Source organism: Mus musculus (assembly GCF_000001635.26).
Source record: "Mus musculus strain C57BL/6J chromosome 4 unlocalized genomic contig, GRCm38.p6 C57BL/6J MMCHR4UN_CTG4".
In the NCBI taxonomy this organism is placed as follows: domain Eukaryota; kingdom Metazoa; phylum Chordata; class Mammalia; order Rodentia; family Muridae; genus Mus; species Mus musculus.
In genome coordinates, this window is record NT_187053.1 from 93,826 (window position 1) to 113,645 (window position 19,820).

Consider the following 19,820-nt stretch of genomic DNA (forward strand, 5'->3'; position numbering starts at 1 on the left):
GGTGCATGTCACTTGTATATGTGTGTGTGGAAGCCAGAAGCCAATTTTGTGTGTGTGTGTGTGTGTGTGTGTGTGTGTAAAAGAGACAGAGAGACGGAGAGACAGAGTGTGTAAGGACTCAGGGAAGCTAGAAGAGGCTGTCAGGTACCCCAGATCTGGAGTTACAGACAGTTGTGATCCAACTAATGTGAGTGCTGAGAACTGAACTCCAGTCCTCTATATCAGCAGCAAACATTCATAACCATTAAGCTACCATCTTATTTTCTAAAACAGGATCTCCCACTAACCCTGCAATTTACTGACTAGGCTAGGCTGGCTAGCTAGCAAGTGCAAGAGGATTCACCTGTCTCTGCCTTCCCAGTGCTGGGCCTCCAGCACCGTACCTGGCTTTTGCGTGGGGGCTGGGTGTGCAAACATATGTCTTGGGCAGGTACAGCAAGCACTTTCCCAGCTGAATCATCTCACCAGCTTCCCCCACCCCTGGTCTTTTAATGATGGCAAGGCTCAAGACTTGGAACTTAGGACCTCTTCTACCTACGCTCCCTCTCTTAGTGATCTCATTGTCTTCAGGCCTTAAATACCACCCGTACGCTTCCAAATATGTATCTTCAGATAGCATCTTTCCCCTGAACTCCAGACATGCCAGCTACCTACTTAACATTCCCATTTATGTATCCAGGGTGCAGCTTCAATGCAACCAATCAGAACTGAACTCCTGGTCCACCACAAACCCACTTTTTTCCAGCCCTCCACATCTCAATAACTGTCTCATCCACTGACTTCTTCTTGCCTCTGCTTTCTCTCACATCCTCTGCTGAGCCCCAGTCCACTGGCTCTACAATCTTTCCAGATCTGAACACGTCTCAGTAGCTCCAAACACTGCCTGTGTCCCCTGAATTACTGCAATAGCCTTCAGCCACAACTCCTTGCTCCACACTCCTTTGGTTTAGTCTACATTTAACAGCTATATGGAATCTTTTAAACATTAAGTCAGATATGTCAGGGTTCTGCTCGTCCGGCTAAGGGCTCAAGTCACTCAGTGAAGTAGACACCTACAGTGGCTGACAGACGTGCACTGTCATTTCTTATTGTCTGTGTCCTATGCTCTGCTCTTTTGGACTCTAGGCTGCTCCTCACATTCTTGCTTCTTGGCCTTCGAATCTGTTGTTTTCTAACAAGAATGTTTCTCCCAGGTTTCTGTGTGGCTCTTTCTTTCTTCCTCTCTCTCTCTCTCTCTCTCTCTCTCTCTCTCTCTCTCTCTTTCCTTCTTTTTCTCTTCCTTTCTTTGTGTCAACTCTCTGTTTTTATATCATTAAAGACTCCTCTGACTGCCTGATTTAAAATAACACCCACCCTGCACGCCTACCACTTTTGCCTTTGAGGGGATGGGGAGTGAGGTCTCACCATGCAGCCCTGGCTGCCCAGGAACTAGGTACCCTTGGCTCTTCCTACTGGGATTAAAGTGCTGGGATTAAAAGCATGTGTCACCACATCTAGCCTCTCGCCTTCTTTTTAAAAATAATTTAAAGTTTTATTTGAATGTCTGCATATGTGTATGTGCATGCATGTGAAGTTACCTAGGGAAGCCAGAAGAGGGAGTCAGAGCCCCCGGAGCTGGAGTTATAGGCAGTTGTAAGCCACCTGATGCGTGTATTGGGCCCAGACTTCTGGTCCTCTGGGAGAACAGCAAGGGCTCTTAACTGCTGGGCCATCCCTCCTGTTACCCACTCTTGACTTCTCTATTTTTCTTTGTGGCAGTTGTTGCCATCTGACTGTAGATTTTGTTGTTTGCTTATTGTCTGTCTCCTTCGCTGAAATAGAAACTCTGCAACAACAGGAAGGTTTCTGCTTTGTTAGCTACTGTCCCCCAGTGTTGGGGACAGCCGGGCACAGAGGAGGACTCAGTCCATACTATGTGAGTGTGCTGCAGATGTGACACGGATGCCCTCCCTGTACACTGTTTCCTCATTACTGCACTCTTTCCTGCTGACTCTTGGGATCATTCCCAACAGGCACTCAAGGCAGAGGGTAACAAAATAACTGAAAGTATCATGAGTCTGCACTGCACTGTTGTGTGACGAGGACCTTGGCAAGAGGCAAAGGCAAACTCAAAAAGGCTTAGTAAGAAGGGACGTATGGCTGCACCTTTTACAGAGGTGAGGGCAGCCAGCCACTGCGCATAAACAAGCATAGCTTCAAACTCTGGGCTTTCTCTGCTAGACAAAGTAGACACTAAATGTGCTGCATGAAAATTCTGCGCATTGAAAGGACTCCACGTCTTCATCATCCCGAATGCCACTCCTGCAGCTGGAGGCAGCCAGTTCCTTCTGGTGCTGGTATATCTTAGAGGCCCACCTGAAAATGAAGACCATTCACTTCCCCTATTTTTCAATCCTAGAGAATATCTCCATGAAGCTTGTGATCAAAGAAAAAAGCAAAATCTAACAAGTTAAAGGCTACGCTACCTTCCTGTGCTTTCCTCCTTGACTTCCAAAACATCTAAGGCCTGTTCGCTCACATATGCATGTCGTGAGCACATCCATTTAGGGGTGGTGCTGTAATATAGACAACACCCTTAGGTCACATTGTCACTGGGGAACTACAGTCCAAGTTTCCTACCAGGGCCCTGGGGCAAAGAGCTGTTTGGTTTGACTTGATTTGTTTGGGTTTTGTTTTGGCTTGGTTTTTGGTTTTTGATTGTTTTTTGCTTCTTTTTCTTTTTCCGCTTGTTTGTTTTTTATTTAAGTGTGTGTGTGTGTGTGTGTGTGTGTGTGTGTGTGTGTGTGTGCTTCAGAGGCCAGAAGAGGGCATCAGTTCCCCTGGAGCTTAGGTTACTGGTGGTTGTGAGCCTCCCTGTGTGTTTACAGGGAGCCAAAACGAGGTCCTCTGCAACGGCAGCATGCACTCTTGACCAGGAAGCCATCTCTACAGCCCCATTCAGGCTGCTCCCTCCTTTATAGTCCATGAAACCAAGGACCGAGATAGAAGGACTTTAGGTATCATTGAGAAGAACTAGACAAAGTCATAGCTCTGGCCCTAGGACGAGATGTGACCTCCTGAGCTGACGAAAAGATTGCCAGTGGGAAAATATCCAAACCAGGCTCTAGAAACCCTACACCTTTTAAGATGACAAGAGGCTTTCTGATAAAGAACCGAGCAGGTCTTTCAGTCATGTAGATAGGGCCAAGTCCCTTAGGAAAGCTAGTTTATTACAGAGAGCTTGGAAAATAGTATAAGATCTGCCTAGAGCAGAGATAGGAGCAACAGTGTCTTTGGCCACAGTCTGCTCTCTCCGTTGAGTGTCTACTCTACTTGATAATAACCTCTGCCTATCCACTATTCTCTGTCTGTGTCTCCTGGGACTTCAAGAGAGAATACGCAGAAGGGAAGGTTTCCAACTGAGATCCTGGTGTCAAGTTCCACCCTGTGTGTCACTAGTGATGTTCTGAGTGACTATGACAATTGTGCAACCTCCTGATGTCCTGGGTCCTCTGTCTCCATGCAGAGAGATTATCTGTGCGCTCATATATAAAGGCAACCAATCCCAGGATTGAGATCCACTTTGAGGATCTACTTTCTGCAGTCTCTTCTGGTAAAGCTTACAGTATCCCTGGAGATTCTGACAGAAAATGGGTGGCACACTGTAAGGATATAGGAAAGTCAAATATTTCCCACTCTCCACTCACAACTCAGAGCTTGCACAACCTCTGATTACCATATATGGGAGCTCTTCCTACCCCAGGCTGTTGGCTGCAGTGCTGGGTAGGTCTTGCAGCTGCAAACTGACAAAAGGGTCATGGGAACTACTGCATATGTAGACTATTGGTCAGAAGCACAAGCCACAACTGGTGCCTGTGATGGACATCTGAACCTCATAGCAATTTTTGAGGACTGAGCCCTACAGCTGTTAGAAAGATGCTGTCTTCAACTGAGAGGCCACAGGTGGTGTAGCCAGGGGCAGCAGGAGACCACAGCTCAACAAGCCCCTTGTGGACCGGAAAGTTCCCTTACCCACAGGGGCTTCCACTCAGGCAAAACTGACACCTGAGTGTACTGCAGGGAATTCCAGAATGGCCGAGTGACGCAATATTAGAACTTAACAAAATGGGAGCTTATTAAGTACTTAGGCAAATGACAAAAATGGAAAAGGCAGAGGTTCCTTTCATATGATAAAGGCTTTCTCACCTAGGTTGAGCATAACTCTGGAGACTAGAGTCCCTGGCAATAAATAGCCACCAAAGCTTCTAGATCCTTTTTCTCAAGAACGTGAAGAACAGATTTCATGGGAAACAAGTGGTGAGTTTTTAGAAGGGAGTGTTGTCACAGAAGAGGGCTTAAGGGGAAGAAATCAAGTGGCACTCCCATGCAGCAGGAGGGTTACCACTGAGGGCCTTTGTCTAAAGGGTAATGAGACTCTACAGAGTTGAGGCATAGGGAAGTGAGTTGGTTGGTCCAACTGGTCTACCTGGACTCATGGCTGATGCCTGTGAACCTCTGCATCCTCCTGACTGGACTGGAATTTTGGAGACAGCTTCAAAGCCAATGAAATCTCTGATCATGAATAGAATCCAGGTAGCTATACCCATTAAGTTTCTATGTAAAAGGAAAAGAGGGATAATAAGAAACCAGAGCACAGCCGGGCAGTGGTGGCACACGCCTTTAATCCTAGCACTTGGGAGGCAGAGACAGGCAGATTTCTGAGTTTGAGGCCAGCCTGGTCTACAGAGTGAGTTCCAGGACAGCCAGGGCAATACAGAGAAACCCTGTCTCAAAAAAAAAAAAGAAACCAAAAAGAAAAAAAAAGAAAAAAGAAAAAGAAACCAGAGCACAAACAGCACCTAACGTCTATCATTTCTGGCCCCTGACTAAGACAGAACTTCCCATAGAACTAAGGACATTTCTGCCTCCTGGCCAAGACAGAATGGGTTGTGGAGACATGAAGCAGAAGGTACTCATTTTCCAGGTCTCCTGACAAGCTCCTTGCTCCTCTTGTCATCAGAGTAATAATAGAAATGAACAGAACACATTCCAAGGGGTGTGAGATTTTGAAAGTCACTCTTATGTGTCTCTCCAACATGTGTGTGTGTGTGTGTGTGTGTGTGTGTGTGTGTGTGTGTGTGCATGTGTATGTGTGTGCTGTGTATGGGTGTGTGGTTTACTATGTGATCCTGTATGGTCCTAATCACATTCTTTAAAAAGATGTAATTTACAACAATGTTCAAAGATTAAGCAAAGCTTAAAATTTAAGTAAAATTGTATGTGCAGATTTATCTTCTGGAAGAACTTCCTTATGTAAGTACAAGTGCCAGGGGTACATTTAGATGTTTAGACGGGTGTGAGAGAAGAATGCTGACATTAGAACTCAGGCTTACAAACACTCTGACCAAGCTCATTTTGTTGCTTTGACACCCCCCCCCCCTCGCTTGAGCCATCGTTGGGGCAACACTGTCTCTGCAGGCAATCTTTGCTTTATCAGTTGTGCTGAAGTTTCTTCACTCAGCCAGCAGGACAGGCAAGCTAGATTGTGGGGTAAAGGGCCCTTTCCCTGCTTCACATCCCCTTAGTTTTCTCTTTCTTTCCATCCTGCCTCTCATATGGCTGGATTAATTTGCTAGAACAGCCCATAAATCTTAGGAAAACACATTTACTGTTTATGATAAAGGATGTTACAGAGGTCATAGTTGTTATTCTAATGCTGTGACGGGACACCATGACCAAGGCAACTCTTATAAAAAGAAAGCATTCATTGAGGGCTTGGTTACAGTTTCAGAGGTATAATCCATAATCAACATGGTGGGGACCATGGCAGCATGCAGGCAGGCATATTGGAGCCACAGTTGGGAGCTATATCCTGATCCATAAGCAGAGAGAAACTGTGACATCAAGCCTGGCTCGAGCTTTTGAAACCTCAAAGCCCACTCCCAGGGACACACTTCCTTCAACAAGACCACGCCTCCCAATCCCTCTCAAGCAGTGCCACTCCCTGGTGACTAAGCATTCAAATATATGAGCCTATGAGGATCACTCTTATTCAAACCACCACAAAGGGCTACAGGGAAAGTCTTGAGAGAGACCTTCACAGGTGTGTGAGGCGCACAGAGCTTCTGCTCCCTTTCCAGGGAGCCCCACTTCCTCAGCTATTCAGAAACCTAATTTGGTCCTTTTGAAGTTTCACTATGTGGCCATAATTGATGATGTTATGGCTATAGGTTTATGAATTTACCCTGCCTCTGGACTCTCTTGGGTGAAGGGGTCTGGCATTCCAGCCCTTTTATCCCTTCTCAGCAATATAAAAAACTCTGATTACTACAGAGAGTTCAAAGATTTTAGTATAAATTTGCTGGTAGAGAGGGGGGACCAGAAAGAACAATTGTTTAAACTACTTTGTTATTATTTGTGTGTGTGTGTGTGTGTGTGTGTGTGTGTGTGTGTGTGTGTGTGTGTGTGTCTGTCTGTCTGTCTGTCTGTCTGTCTGCGGAGGTCAGAGTGGGTGAGGTCCTCTGGGGCTGGAGTTAAGCGTTGCTCCGATGTGGATGCAAGAATCAAACTCTTCAAGAACAATGCATGCTCTTAACCACTGAGTCCTCTCTCCAGTCCCAAGCTTATACTTCAAAAGATGGTTCACAAAGCTGCATGTGTTTGTGCACACCAAGTTCAAGGCCAGCCTGGTCTACATAGAGTGTTCTAGAATAGAGAAGACTACATAGAGAGACCCTGTCTCAAAAAAAAAAAAAGGTAATAAAAGGGATTTTAATAAAACATCCATTTGAGAAGTAGTCAAACCTGGATTTAAAGGCTTTGGTGCAATAACGTAGCAGCACTGGGTCTGACTACGGTGAGGGTCATTACTTCCCTGGCCATGCATCAGGTGGGCAGTGCCGATTCCCACCTCTGCCATGTGCTACGTACTCTGTGCTGCATGCTATGCCCAGCATATAGTTGGCACGGGCAGGGTGGGCGGGTAGTACCAGCTGTGTGGTTGTGTTCTCTGAGCCTCCTACTCTGAATGTGTAAAACAAGGATCACAATACAATAAGCACATGTCAGAAGATGCTGGGAACATTACACAAAGTATGGTTGGCAGAGGGATTGATCCAGAGCACAGAAGACTATTGTGCTTTTGTGATTATTATTATTATTATTATTTTGGTTTTTTATTTTTTTGTTTTTCGAGACAGGGTTTCTCTGTATAGCCCTGGCTGTCCTGGAACTCACTTTGTAGACCAGGCTGGCCTCGAACTCAGAAATCCACCTGCCTCTGCCTCTGCCTCCCGATTGCTAGGATTAAAGACGTGTGCCGCCACGCCCGGTGCTATTGTGATTATTACTAATGAATGAAAACTGATAAATGTGAGAACTGTAGGGCCAGCTTAGGAGGTCAATGCACTCAATGTCAAGCCTGGTGTCTTAGGGTTTTACTGCTGTGAACAGAAACCACAACCAAGGCAACTTTTATAAGGACGACATTTACTTGGGGCTGGCTTATAGGTTCAGAGGTTCAGTCCATTATCATCAAGGTAGAAACATGGTAGTATCCAGCCATACATGGGCCTGGAGGAGCTGAGAGTTCCACGTCTTGTTCTGAAGGCTGCTAGGATGAGGGTATTAAAGCCCATGCCCACGGTGACACACCTACTCCAACAAGGCTACACCTCCTCATAGTACCACTCCCTGAGCCAAGCACATACAAACCATCACAGCTGGTCACTTGAGCTTGATCCCTGGGACTTCCACAGCGGTAAGAGAGAGTCAACACCCTCAGAGTTAACCTCTGACCTCCACTCCTGTGCTATGACATGTGCCCACCTCCTCCCAGGCACACACACACACACGAAAAATAATCATAATTTCCAACTATCTTTAAGTCAGGATGTAAGAACACATTTGCCTTCCCTGGTGAGAAAGAGGAGACAATGGCTTGAGACATGGTTCTGAGAGTGAAGGGCCTGCTATGAAGCGCAAGGATCTGAATTTGGATCCCCGGAACCCACCTTAAAAAGTAGGCACGCAGTGGCACACACCTGTAACCTTCGTGCTTGGTGAAGCAGAGACAAAGGGGGAGCCTGAAGCTCACAGCTGGTCACAGCTGGTATTAGCAAGTCAGTGAGCTCCAGGTTCAGTGAGACCCTGTCTCCAGAGCTAAGGTGTAGAGTCATGGACGAGGTCCCTGATATCAACCTCAGGCCTCTGCGTGGCGTGCACACGAATGTGGATGTTCCCATCTGACACACACATACAGAGGACCCCAAGTGTGGGTGCAAAGGGCTGGGTGGGTACCCCATATATTAGCTGTTCTTTTGCAGTCTTCTCTTCTGGTCTTTCTCACAAGGATGGGAAATCACTTATTCCTCCCTGATCTTTCAATTCCTTGAAATTTAGGGATTTGTCTCAGAAGGAGCTGGCTAGCCCCTCTCCTTAGAAATCCCCTCTAGGTTCCCAGGACTGAGAGAAGGGAAAGATGGAGGGGGCTGTTCCAGCCTGTGCTCCCTCCAGCTGTTCCTCTGACCTAGGCTTTGGATTTGAGAAAATGAACAATGCCTGTAGATCCAGGTAGCTGATTCACAGGGACCTGAGCTGTGGGCTAGGAGGCCTGGGCCCTCTCCTTAGGAACCTTCCCTTCCAGCTCAGCCTGTTCCAAGAGAGGGACTGGCCCCCAGATGGTGACTTGGAAGGCACTGTGATGACAAGGAAAGGCCATCCAGGCTCTCACGCTTGCTCTGAAGGTACCATGGAGCTGGCTTCAAAACCGGCCTCATCAGAAAGAAGAAAGTGGTGAGGATGTAGAGAAGCCCACTGGGCTCTAACTACCCAGCTAATGCCACTATCCAGAGCACAATGCAAGCCCTCCCTGGAACTGACAGGACACGGATTTTTTTTTCCCCAGACTTTTGCAGTTCTCAGAGCTAAAGCCAAAGAAAGCAGAGGGTGAAGACTCTGAGTGGGGGGAAGAAGGAAGCCAAGGTCATGTTTTGCCAGAAAAAAAAGGGGGGCAGAGGGGGGTAAAGGGGAAGACCCAGAACGGGCCATCGAGGGGGAATTTTGGGACAGAAAGTGAAAGCTCAAGGCATAAATTGGAGCTGGTGGCAGCCACAGCAGACTCAAACGGGCTCACTGGGGCACACACAAGCTCACTTGCACTTGGCTCCTGAACCCCTTCACGCCACAGGAGGACATCTGAGCGATTCCCATCACTCCCCTGTGAACCCGTAGGAGCCTCGACCTCTCAGATTCTTGCGCACACAGTCTCTCAGGCTCACTCACTCTCTGTGGCCTGCCTCAGATCGTCTGCCACGGCCCCCCGTGTGACCCCACTCCTGGCCTTCAGCCTGCTGGTTCTCTGGACCTTCCCAGGTAAGGCTTGGAAGATGACTACGGTAGGGGCCACAGTGACCTGTGGACAATATGTAGGTCTTAGACTGTTACAATGGTCATGAAAGACCCTCCGAGTTCAGAGTCAGTGAATCCAAGGGCTCCTTATGCCTTCTGTGTGTGCCTGTTTATATGAATGTGCCTGTATCCAGGATTCCAATGTGGCTCAGCTCTGTCATATCCTGGGGCTTATAGCTGTGGGCTCCATGTCCTGTTACCTCAGCTTCCAGGCAGCAGAAGGAAGGAACAGTGTATCTTCCTTGACTATAATTAAGTGGGTGGAGTGTTTGCCTTGCCTGGGTGAAACCCTGGTTTCAATTGCACCACTGGGGTTGTGGGGGTGAGAGCTTTGCTGTGTATTTGCTTCCATCTGAGAGAACAAGAAACACTGAAGACATGCTTAATAACTTGTTCCCCTTTTGGGGGTTGCATTTTTAAGGGCCTTGGTTTGGTTTGGTTTGGCTTGGTTTGGTTTGGTTAGTTTGGTTTAGTTTGGCTTTTGAGAAAGCATCTGTCCATGTTGCCCAGGCTAGCCTCCATCTCCTGGGCTCACGTGATCCTACATCTCAGCTTTCCTCCTGGTAGCTGGGACTCCGGGTATGGCAGCCATCTGCTGTAGTCATTCAGAAACCTGAAGGAGTCTCAGCAGAGGCAAGCCTCCCCTGTCCCAGCATTCTCCTGTTAACTCTCCATATGCTAAAACGCTGTAAAAGCTGAGAAAACCTGGGAAAGGGTGTATGACCCTAGCATTTGGGATACGTTGAAAAATGGTTATTTACTAAATGGCTTAGAAGACTACAATATGTTCAGCAGCCAACTGAGCCACAGTGGCACTCAAGGCTGAATATCAGGTCCAGCAATCACACACAGAGAGATGCTATCAAAGCCACTTAGGGACTGTGGCCTCCCTTCCTCATGGTCTCAGGGTCTTCTCCCCTTCTTTCTCCTATCTCAGCCCCAACTCTGGGGGGTGCTAATGATGCAGAAGACTGCTGCCTGTCTGTGACCCAGCGCCCCATCCCTGGGAACATCGTGAAAGCCTTCCGCTACCTTCTTAATGAAGATGGCTGCAGGGTGCCTGCTGTTGTGTGAGTTGCTTGTGGAAAGAATATCTGGCCCCATCCCCCCATGAGCCCTTGCTGATGCCATCATGGCTTTAACCCTGAACTCAGGGCCGAGCCCAGTTTTCATGGAAGCCCATGAAACAGGTCCCTACAAATAGTCTCCAAGCCTCCGTTCCTTACTCTAGAGCCTGCTAGGAAACTGGGTTCCAGGGCTTTTATTCTCTCCAACCTCTGGCTACAGGTTCACCACACTAAGGGGCTATCAGCTCTGTGCACCTCCAGACCAGCTCTGGGTGGATCGCATCATCCGAAGACTGAAGACGTCTTCTGCCAAGGCAAGCCTGACCCTCCTCAGTCCTGCCTCCACCCTCCCAACACCCCGAGATTCCAGCTCATGACCCTGCCTCTCCTCCCTCCCCTTAGAACAAAGGCAACAGCACCAGAAGGAGCCCTGTGTCTTGAGTAAAGAGATGTGAATCACTCTGGCCCAGGAAACCAAGGACCAGAAGAGAGGACCAGGCCTCCTGATGCTCTGTCCCAGACCTAACCCAGCCAAGTCTGTGCCTAGAGAGTCGATGTGAGTGTGGACAAGAGAGTTTGTGTGGCTAGAACACCGTCTCTCTGTGGCTAGACTGCAGTGCTTCCAATAAAGCTGCTTGGTACCGTGGATCTGTCTGTCGGTTGTCTGTTCTCTCTCGCCCCAGGAGGACAGGAATAGGAAAGGAGGGGGTGGAATGGCAGGATATATTTCCACCCTGAGCTCTGAGCAATCTGTTCCCCAGCCTCCACCTGACACCCTGATGCTCCCGGAACCAGCCCCACAGTGAAGGACCTGGCCCAGGTCTCTATGTGCTCCTCATACTCTATCCAGCCACACAAAGCTTGCATTGGTTTGCAATGTTCACAAGAAGCCTCAGACTTTTCCATCTTTGCCACCTAGACAGGCGCTTAAGCATCCATGTGTCTCAGGGACAAGGAGTAGGGGAACTTCAGTGAGGATTAGAGGGTGGGCAGAAGACATGGCTCCACTCTCTAGGAGAAGTTCTCGATCCCCCCCCAACGCTCCCACTCCACCCCACCCTCATCCCCAAGTTGCTCCCTCTAATATTCTTCTCCGTCCTCTGCCCTACTTGCTTCCTTTCTGGGTCTGGATGTTTCCTCCTCCAGGAAATCATCCCTGACTCAGACTGGGTTAGGTAGTTTTGCTTCCTCCCAGATTCCCAAGGCTCCGCACCTCTCCTCCTACACACCACCCACCTACAGCACACAGACACACACACACGCACACGCACACGCACACACAGCGCTCATTACAGTAACCTATTTTTGTTAGTTTGTCCTTCTCCCTGGACAAGGGTCATATCTGTGTTGGTTTCCAGCAGATCACCTGGCACAAGATAGGGAGTCAATGAATATTTGCTTAGAGAATGAACAGATACGTGAGAAGGGGCTCAGCAGCCGTGGGGATAGCGCCATCTTCTATTCCGTCCATTCTAAATCCATTCTAGACCAGGTTTTCATCTCAGACAGTCTGAGCAGGGCTCAGCCCCATTAGAACAATCCTAGTGCCAGACCTAATAAGATACTGTCTATGAGCCAGGGATCAGGGAAGGAAGACAGGCCCACAGGGTGGAAGAAAGAACCGTGAGGGAGGCTTGCACGACTCATCATGGAAATGCCTTCAGTACACACAGGCTCTGGGACTACAGGCAACACTGAGTCTCAGGGAATGAGTCTCCTGGGTCTGGAGGACAAGGCCTTTGGCTCTTGGAACAGCTCACAGCAATGCTTTGTGCTTAGGAAGCTTCCTGGGTGTGACCTCCAAGGACCTGTCCGGTGGGAGAGGCAAGTCTGAGTTGCTAAGGTCAGATAGAAGGTCAGATTCTCTTTCCCTTGTCTGGGGAGAGAAGCCATCATTATATCTGATATACATCAGCCAATAACCAAGCCAGACCTATCTGGGCAAGCCTTTAAAAGGAAGTTGTAGGGGAATTGTGTTCCCCCTTCCCGCTCCAAGTCTCAGGCCTCTCCATCTTTGCTGTCCCAGACAGGTGTTCAAACATCCAGATGTCTGAGAGCTCAAGTGTCAGTAGGAGAGGTGGCAGGAGGGAGTCACAGTGGGGTGAAGAGGAGGGGCAGAGATCCTAGAGCGACGGGAAGCCTGGTGGCCTCTTCCTCTTCTCCCACAGACAGGTGTTCAAAACCTCAAGTATCTCAAGTCTCAGAGTCACAAAGGATGGGACAGATGGGAATAGTTTCCAAGAACAGTTGCTATGGAGTGAAAATTGTTTCCACCACTTGTGGGAAATTACCCACCCATTCAAGCATCCACACATACACTTACCCAGGTGACCTCCTTTCATCCACCACCCCCATACCCACTTCCCTGTACCAATCCATTAATCCCTCTGTAAAGTCACCCAGTCATGGACAACTCTGCCTCCCACAGACAAGAGGTTAAGACATATGGGGAGGGAGATGTTGCCTCAGATCTTGCTCAGGTCTCAGGGGAACCAAGAAGCCAGCTTGCTTTTGAAGCAGACACAAATCCTCCCTCTGGTGCCTGTAGCCCCAGAGAAATATAAAGAATAGAAGAGGCAACCATGGGAGCCCTGCCCAAGGTGCTACCAGGACAGAGGCCCTGGGACATTATTAACCCCATAGCAAGTCCTAGTGTCTGGACCTGTGTCACAACCCAGTCTCCCCCATCACTGAGTGACTCTGGGCAGGTTCCTTCAACATTCTCCAACCCAGGATTTCCATGCCATGTGATTGATTGCAGGAAAGGGGCTACTTTTGAGTCCTTCCAAAGACATAACTCTTGGATCTTCAGATCTCAGGCTAAGCTTCCAGCCTTGTACAGGCTCCCCCAACATCCAACATATCCAGAAATGTTCCTGCTTCTTAGCTCCCCAGAGGCCATCCTCTGGAAACTAAGGGGAGGCTAACACTAAGGAAGAAAGAAAATCTAGGAGCCAATGGCACACACAATGTGGTCTCCTGCTTGACTAGGAAAGCCTAGGAAATCAGAAATGTAGGCAGTGAACACCCCATTAGAAAGAGGCACACAACCTCCCTCCCCACTCCTTTAGCTACTAGCTTCCACCTTAGCTTCTTCTGTTACCTACAGCCAAACTGTAATGACACCTTAGCACTGGGTCTTGCTCTCTCTCATCTCTCTAGCAGCAGGGTGGGGTGAGGGGCATGCCTCCTCCTGCCCAGCTCCTCAGCACAGTGGCCCATCTGTCTCCTGCCTCTCTAGAGCTCACCGATGAGGATTACATCTCCGTTTGTCCCAAGTTCTGCTTCCTGTCTGACAACGGCAAAGTTGCTAGTTCTCTGGCAGGTAGCATGGACTCCTAGCTCCTCAGACAGGCTAGTGGCTTGTTATACACTCTATAAGGAACCTTCCTCCCTGGGCACACGGCACCTACTACACAGGGCATGACATGGGTTGATGCTCTAAAGACTCACAGCCCCTGAAGCTATCATCTCCCTGCTCTCCCTGCTCAGGGAGCTCCAGCCTTTCAGACAAAGTTTCTTGCCATTAACGTCAGCTGAGAATCCCCAGGGAGAAGAGATTGGGTTTTATCCATCTTCACTGCCAGCTTTGCTTTGCATGGCTGGCACAGAAAAAGCCCCAACATGTAATTAAGGAAAACAAACAAATTGAGAATATTCCCTTCCCAATGCATGTGCACACTCACACAGGCACACAGACAGACAGAGAGAACACACAGCACACAGAACATAGAGCACACACCCAGTTCCCAAGGCAGTCGGAGCTGCCTCTGTTGTGGAATAGAGTGCTTGGCTAGAGTCAACTCCAGAAGGTTTTGATAAGCTGATTTCAACTTCTCGGCAAGTCCCCACCCCATGCCACCCACTTCTACCCTCCGGGAAATTCAGAATCAGCAGAAAATCTTGGAAATGGTCTCATAAAAAAGGCAAGTTTTCCAACTGGGGAGTTTCCTCCAAAACCAGGCATTTCTCTAGATACCAACCTTCCTAGGTGTCCTCTTTCCCAGGCTTGGTCTATGTGGATGAACATGGCTCTGTAGTGATAGCTAATTCTCTATGGGAGCTTTCTAGGTGCTGGGAACTGATGTAAGCACTAGGACCGATCTCAAGCCGTAGGTGGGAAACATGAGGCACAGAAGGGATGTAAGCTGCCCAAGCTAGACAGCTAGGAAATGTCAGAGCTAGGGTTCCAGAGGGGCAGTGTGGCTCCAGAGTGCTACAACACATACCGCCTTTCTGAACTGGCCCATCCTGGAGACAAAAAAAAACCCAGAACAGCAAGACAGGACCAATCTGAAGGTATAACCATTACTTTCACATGGTGAGCATGTAGCAGTTCAGGCCTTCATCTGTGTTATATCATTGTGCCCTCAAATAACTCATAAGGTAGGTATCATTCCTGCCGTTGTGCATACACGGAAACTGTGGAACAGAAAGGGGGCATGGCCTCTCAAGTCCACACAAGCAGGAAGCAGCAGGCCGAGACTGAAGCCCATGTGGGCCTGTTCAGTAGTTGTGATTGATGTCTAGTTGGAGTGGAAAGACTTGGCTTTGCTAGGAAGACCTGAAGTGGGGGAAACAGGAAGAAATGAGTCTGGGAGACACAGGCAGTGCTTGAACTCAGAAACAGAAATGGCCCCTGGAGAGCAGCCAGCCTCTTGACACTCTCCAGCCAAAGGGCAGTGAGACTCTCCAGAGCTTCAGTGAGGGAATCTGCTCAGGGTTCAGCTGTCCCAACGTCAGCACAATGGAATGTGGGGCTAGAATGTGGTGCTCGCCCTCTCCTTATTCCCAAGGCCAGGACCTGGTGAGGCTAAAGGGAGAGGAAAATGGAAGAGCAGTATTGGGGATCCAGGGGACTAGGGGTTCAGTGTGTGTTGTTTCTAGAAAGGGGCGGCAGCCCACTGGTGGGACTGAGCGTGCCTACATGCTAGCCTGCCAGGACCGGGTCTGAAGGTCAGTGGATTGGCAACATCCCTTGAATGATACACTTGCAAGAACCATTCTACTTCCTGAAGGGTTTCAAGCAGGCAGGCAGAGGGCAGGATGCAGGAACTAACTCTGAGGACCAGGGAGACCGTACCCTGTTTCTGTGCCTAGGACCTTGGACTCTTTTCCTTTGGCTCCAGTGGGAAGAAAACGAGCCATCCTGGCCCCCGACCTGGTATAGGTGGGAAACCTTAAGACCAGATGCAGTGATGTTAGAGTTCTAGGTCAGTTAGACACTCCTCCCCACCCCACCCCACCCCAGTGCTTTGGATCTCAGACTCTCCATACCTGGAAGTCTGAGCCCATTTTCATCAACACCCCTGTCACTATAATCTCATGCCCATCAGGCAATCAAGTATCCTCCCCAAAAGAAAGTCAGCCTCTCTTGTCAGGATCCCAACACTGTAAAGAACTCAGTGATGTAAGAACACCCACCCTTGACAAGAAGTCCCAACTCCTGTTGTATCCTCATCCGTGACAGCACCACCATTAACGTCAAGTTCTCATCATTGTCACCAGGCCACCACTTCCCTCAGTAACACACAAGCCAGATAAGGAAGGTCAGAAACTCTGTTCCAGTCCAGGGCCACCACTTTAGCAACTATATACATGACACCTCCTAGTGTGGCAGTGTTGTGGGTCAGAGCTCGTGACTCTCCATGTTAAGTAGGGCCTCTGGGAGTCTCAAAGCTGTCATCATAGAGGGTCCCACCAAACCTCTTCTCATTAAAGTACTGCTTTGCCACTGGCTGCAACCCACCATACTTATTCATGCCAAGCTCTCTTCTGATTACTGGCAACCCATTAATACACTAGATGGATATGGTCTCAGGCCTCATGGAGAGCCCCCTGCTTTTAGAAAGCAAACAAATGTATCATTAGGACTCTTACATGCAGGTCACTGATGCTCACTGACAGAAGTAGTGATGGGGAGGTCCTGGGAAGATGCAGAAACCAGCAAGATGGGGGACCGCAGAAGGACCACTCTCCAGCCACGCAATACAACTAGGACAAACATGGATAGTTCTCTGGGACAGCATGGTGCCTTGACCATTCTCCAGTCATAGTTTTAGACAAAAGACAGAGTCCCTGGGGTGAACTCACTTCCCTTTTGTCTTATTCTTGATCTACAGTCAAAGAACTAAAATCCAGTGGATTCTCTGCCCACTGGAAGGAGCTTCCAGGACTATCCACATGAGCCTCCTCTTCTGTTCTTCCTAGGATGGACCAGGTCACTGATGATATATCAGGTCCAGAGGGTGGCCAAGAAGTAGCTATATGTAAGGAATATGGAGCTTGTACTTAAGCATGAAACTGGAATGTTTGCCCTTGGGATTATGAGGCCCTTTAACAATACTCAATGGCTTGAGTATGGTTTCCTATGAAACTTGTGTAGAAACATAATCCTCATGGACAGATGAGAAGGCAGAAACAACCAAGCTAGAGTGTTGAGGTGAGGTCCTTGTGACATGATTAATCCCAGCACTCGGGAGGCAGAGGCAGGTGGATTTCTGAGTTCGAGGCCAGCCTGGTCTACAGAGTGAGTTCCAGGACAGCCAGGGCTACACAGAGAAACCCTGTCTCAAAAAAGAAAGAAAGAAAGAGAGAGAGAGAGAGAGAGAGAGAGAGAGAGAGAGAGAGAGAGAGAGAGAGAGAGAGAGAAGGAGGAGGAGGAGGAGGAGGAGGAGGAGGAGGAGGAGGAGGAGGAGGAGGGGAGGGAGGGAGGGAGGGAGGGAAGGAGGGAGGGAGGGAGGAAGGAAGAAAGGAAGGAAAAGAAAGTCATCACCAGATGTGGACCATTAGCCTTGAATAAGAATCATAAGTCACAAAATGACCTTTCTTCAGAATTTAACCAGTGTGTGATAGTGTCCAAGATGCAAAGAGCCCAAACTCAAATTTGCCCTTCAAGTTGTTCTGAAAGCATATTTTTCAAGATAGGAAGTCACTCCATTAGTTTGGTGTGTTGTTTTTAAATAGATAGACCAGGGCAATAGCTCAGAGGTAGTACATGTACTTAACGTATCCTCAGCGATCGATAGATGGATGACAGATTAGATAGATTATAGACAGACAGACAGATAGACAGACAGGCAGGCAGGCAGGCAGGCAGGCAGGCAAACAGACAGACAGATAGATAGATAGATCCTCCACTTGTATAGATAGCCACCCTACCATCTGTCACCTCTGAAATAACAGCTTCGACTACCATGTAAGATGGACATTATTTCTGTCACCACTTCTACCACCTCCAAAACCAATTCTCTGCTAACCCTGCTCTTTTTCACTGGGTCTAGCTTCAAATCCTGGGCCTTGAAAAGTCCGTCTGATTGGCAAAGACTGTGCTGTGTCTGTGTCTCCATTGCAGAAGGAACTAGAGAAACGAGTCTGTGGCCTTGGGGTTCCAGGGTGCAGTAAGTAAGGTTAACAAAGCAGGACATTCCTCAAACATCAAAAGGTGAATTCTGAGCAGTGAGACAGTGTGATGTCTCAACAGTCGCTGTCCAACATGGACACATCCCTATCTTCCCCATCCCTGACTTAAAATGTTAACATAGTATCTATCACCTTTGCTTGTACAACTCAAAACCACCTTCCCCAAGACAGACAACTCAAAACATTAGCAACTAGCACATCTTTTAAGCTCAGGTTATCATTAAAACACACACACACACACCATAGACAAGGCAGCTTAAACAATAGAAATTTATTTTTTCACAATACTAGACTCTGAAAATCCAATATCTGGGTACCAATGTGGTCAGTTTCTGGTAAGGGCTCTCTTTCTTGGTGCCTTTTTCGTGTGTGTGTGTGTGTGTGTGTGTGTGTGTGTGTGTTTGTGTGTTTGTGCAAGAAAGAGAGAGAATACTTTCTTACAGGGCCATGCTCCCACTGTATTACGGCTCCTATTTTTATGAGTTCATTTAACTCTTTTCTATCTTTGAGACCTGTCTCATTTGCCCAGGATCACCCCAAACTCACTCTATAGCTGAGGATGGCCTTGAACTACTAATCCTTCTGTCTTCACCTCTTGAATGGAGCTGCTTAAAATCCTGTCTTTAGATATGGTTGTGAGCTGGAGAGATGGCTCAGGGGTTAAGAGCACTGACTGCTCTTCCAGAGATCCTGAGTTCAATTCCCAGCAACCACATGGTGGCTCACAACCATCTGTAATGGGATCTGATGCCATCTTCTGGTGTGTCTGAAGACAGCTACAGTGTGCTCATGTACATAAAGTAAATAAATAAGACCCTCTGGACAAGATGAGATTTGGAGAAGCGCAGGAAGTGAAATGGACCCCTCCCCAGGGCCGGGGACTTTCAGAAAGCTGAGTCACTTGCTTTCCTGCTCAGTTCTTTCTGGAATATTACATCTGTGTTCAACTAGAGCCCAATGTTCCCGGGGCCAGGAGCGTCACACCTCATTTAGCTCATTCACTGGACTCCCTCTGCGGGCCTCAAAGTTGAGATCTTAGGCCAGGCCTGTGTCCTCCTTCTCCTAGGCATAGAACGTCCCCTGCAGGTCCCGTGAAGCTGAGTTCCACAAAAGAACAAATTGAAAAGAGCATCCCCAGAATTTATCTCAAGAGACACAAGCCAGGAATGGAAAAACAAACATCAGTTTTGCCCACTCAGCTAAGAAAACCATAACCGTGTAGAAGTACAGAGTAGGCACATATCTATAATACCAGCACTTAGGAGCTGAGGCAGGAGAATTGTAACTTTGAGTCTACCCTGTGCTACATAATGGATTACAGATAAGCCTGGCTACAAAGTGAGACATGTATCTAAAAAATAAACACACACACACAATTCTTGAGCTGGAGAGATGGTTCAGAGGTTAAGAGCACTGGTTGTTCTTCCAGAGGTCCTGAGTTCAATTCCCAGCAACTATCTGGTGGCTCATGACCATCTATAATGAGATCTGCTGCCCTCTTCTAGCCTTCAGACATACATCCGTGCAGGCAGAATGCTGTATACATAATAAATAAATCTTAAAAAAAAATCCTTGTCGTGCTGGTCACTAGGAGTGGGGAAAGGAGAATGGGAGGAAATTAAGGTTATTTAGGGACCAGGTGCTAGGAAGAGAGCAGAGAATGGAAGATAGCCTCACAGAGAAGTGGGGGTACACATGATCAAGGCACAGCACATACACGTGTGAAGGAGTAATTATAGTGAATGCTATCACATTCACCAGAGTTGTGGTAACTAAACATAGAAAAGAAGAGCCCAGGGAGGTGGATCACGGCCGTGATCTCCATGCTGAGGAGAATAAGACAGGGAGCTGCTAAGTCAGGAGAATTAGAATCCTCAGGAACTGCTCAGGACTACACAGTGAGCTTCGGGTTAGCCAGACCCTGAGCGAGGAGAGAGAGTTAGG

The 19,820-nt window shown here is 48.2% G+C and overlaps 2 pseudogenes across 2 annotated transcripts in view; one reads left to right on the plus strand and one right to left on the minus strand.

Annotated features, from left to right (window-relative positions):
- Positions 1 to 19,820, minus strand: part of Gm7819 (predicted gene 7819) — a 34,654-nt pseudogene that overhangs the window by 7,949 nt on the left and 6,885 nt on the right. The window lies entirely within an intron of this gene.
- Gm13309 lies at positions 9,153 to 11,100 on the plus strand (annotated as a pseudogene). The gene is made up of 4 exons (XR_004691324.1): positions 9,153 to 9,351; positions 10,325 to 10,457; positions 10,675 to 10,768; positions 10,857 to 11,100. The product of XR_004691324.1 is annotated as a predicted gene 13309 (transcript).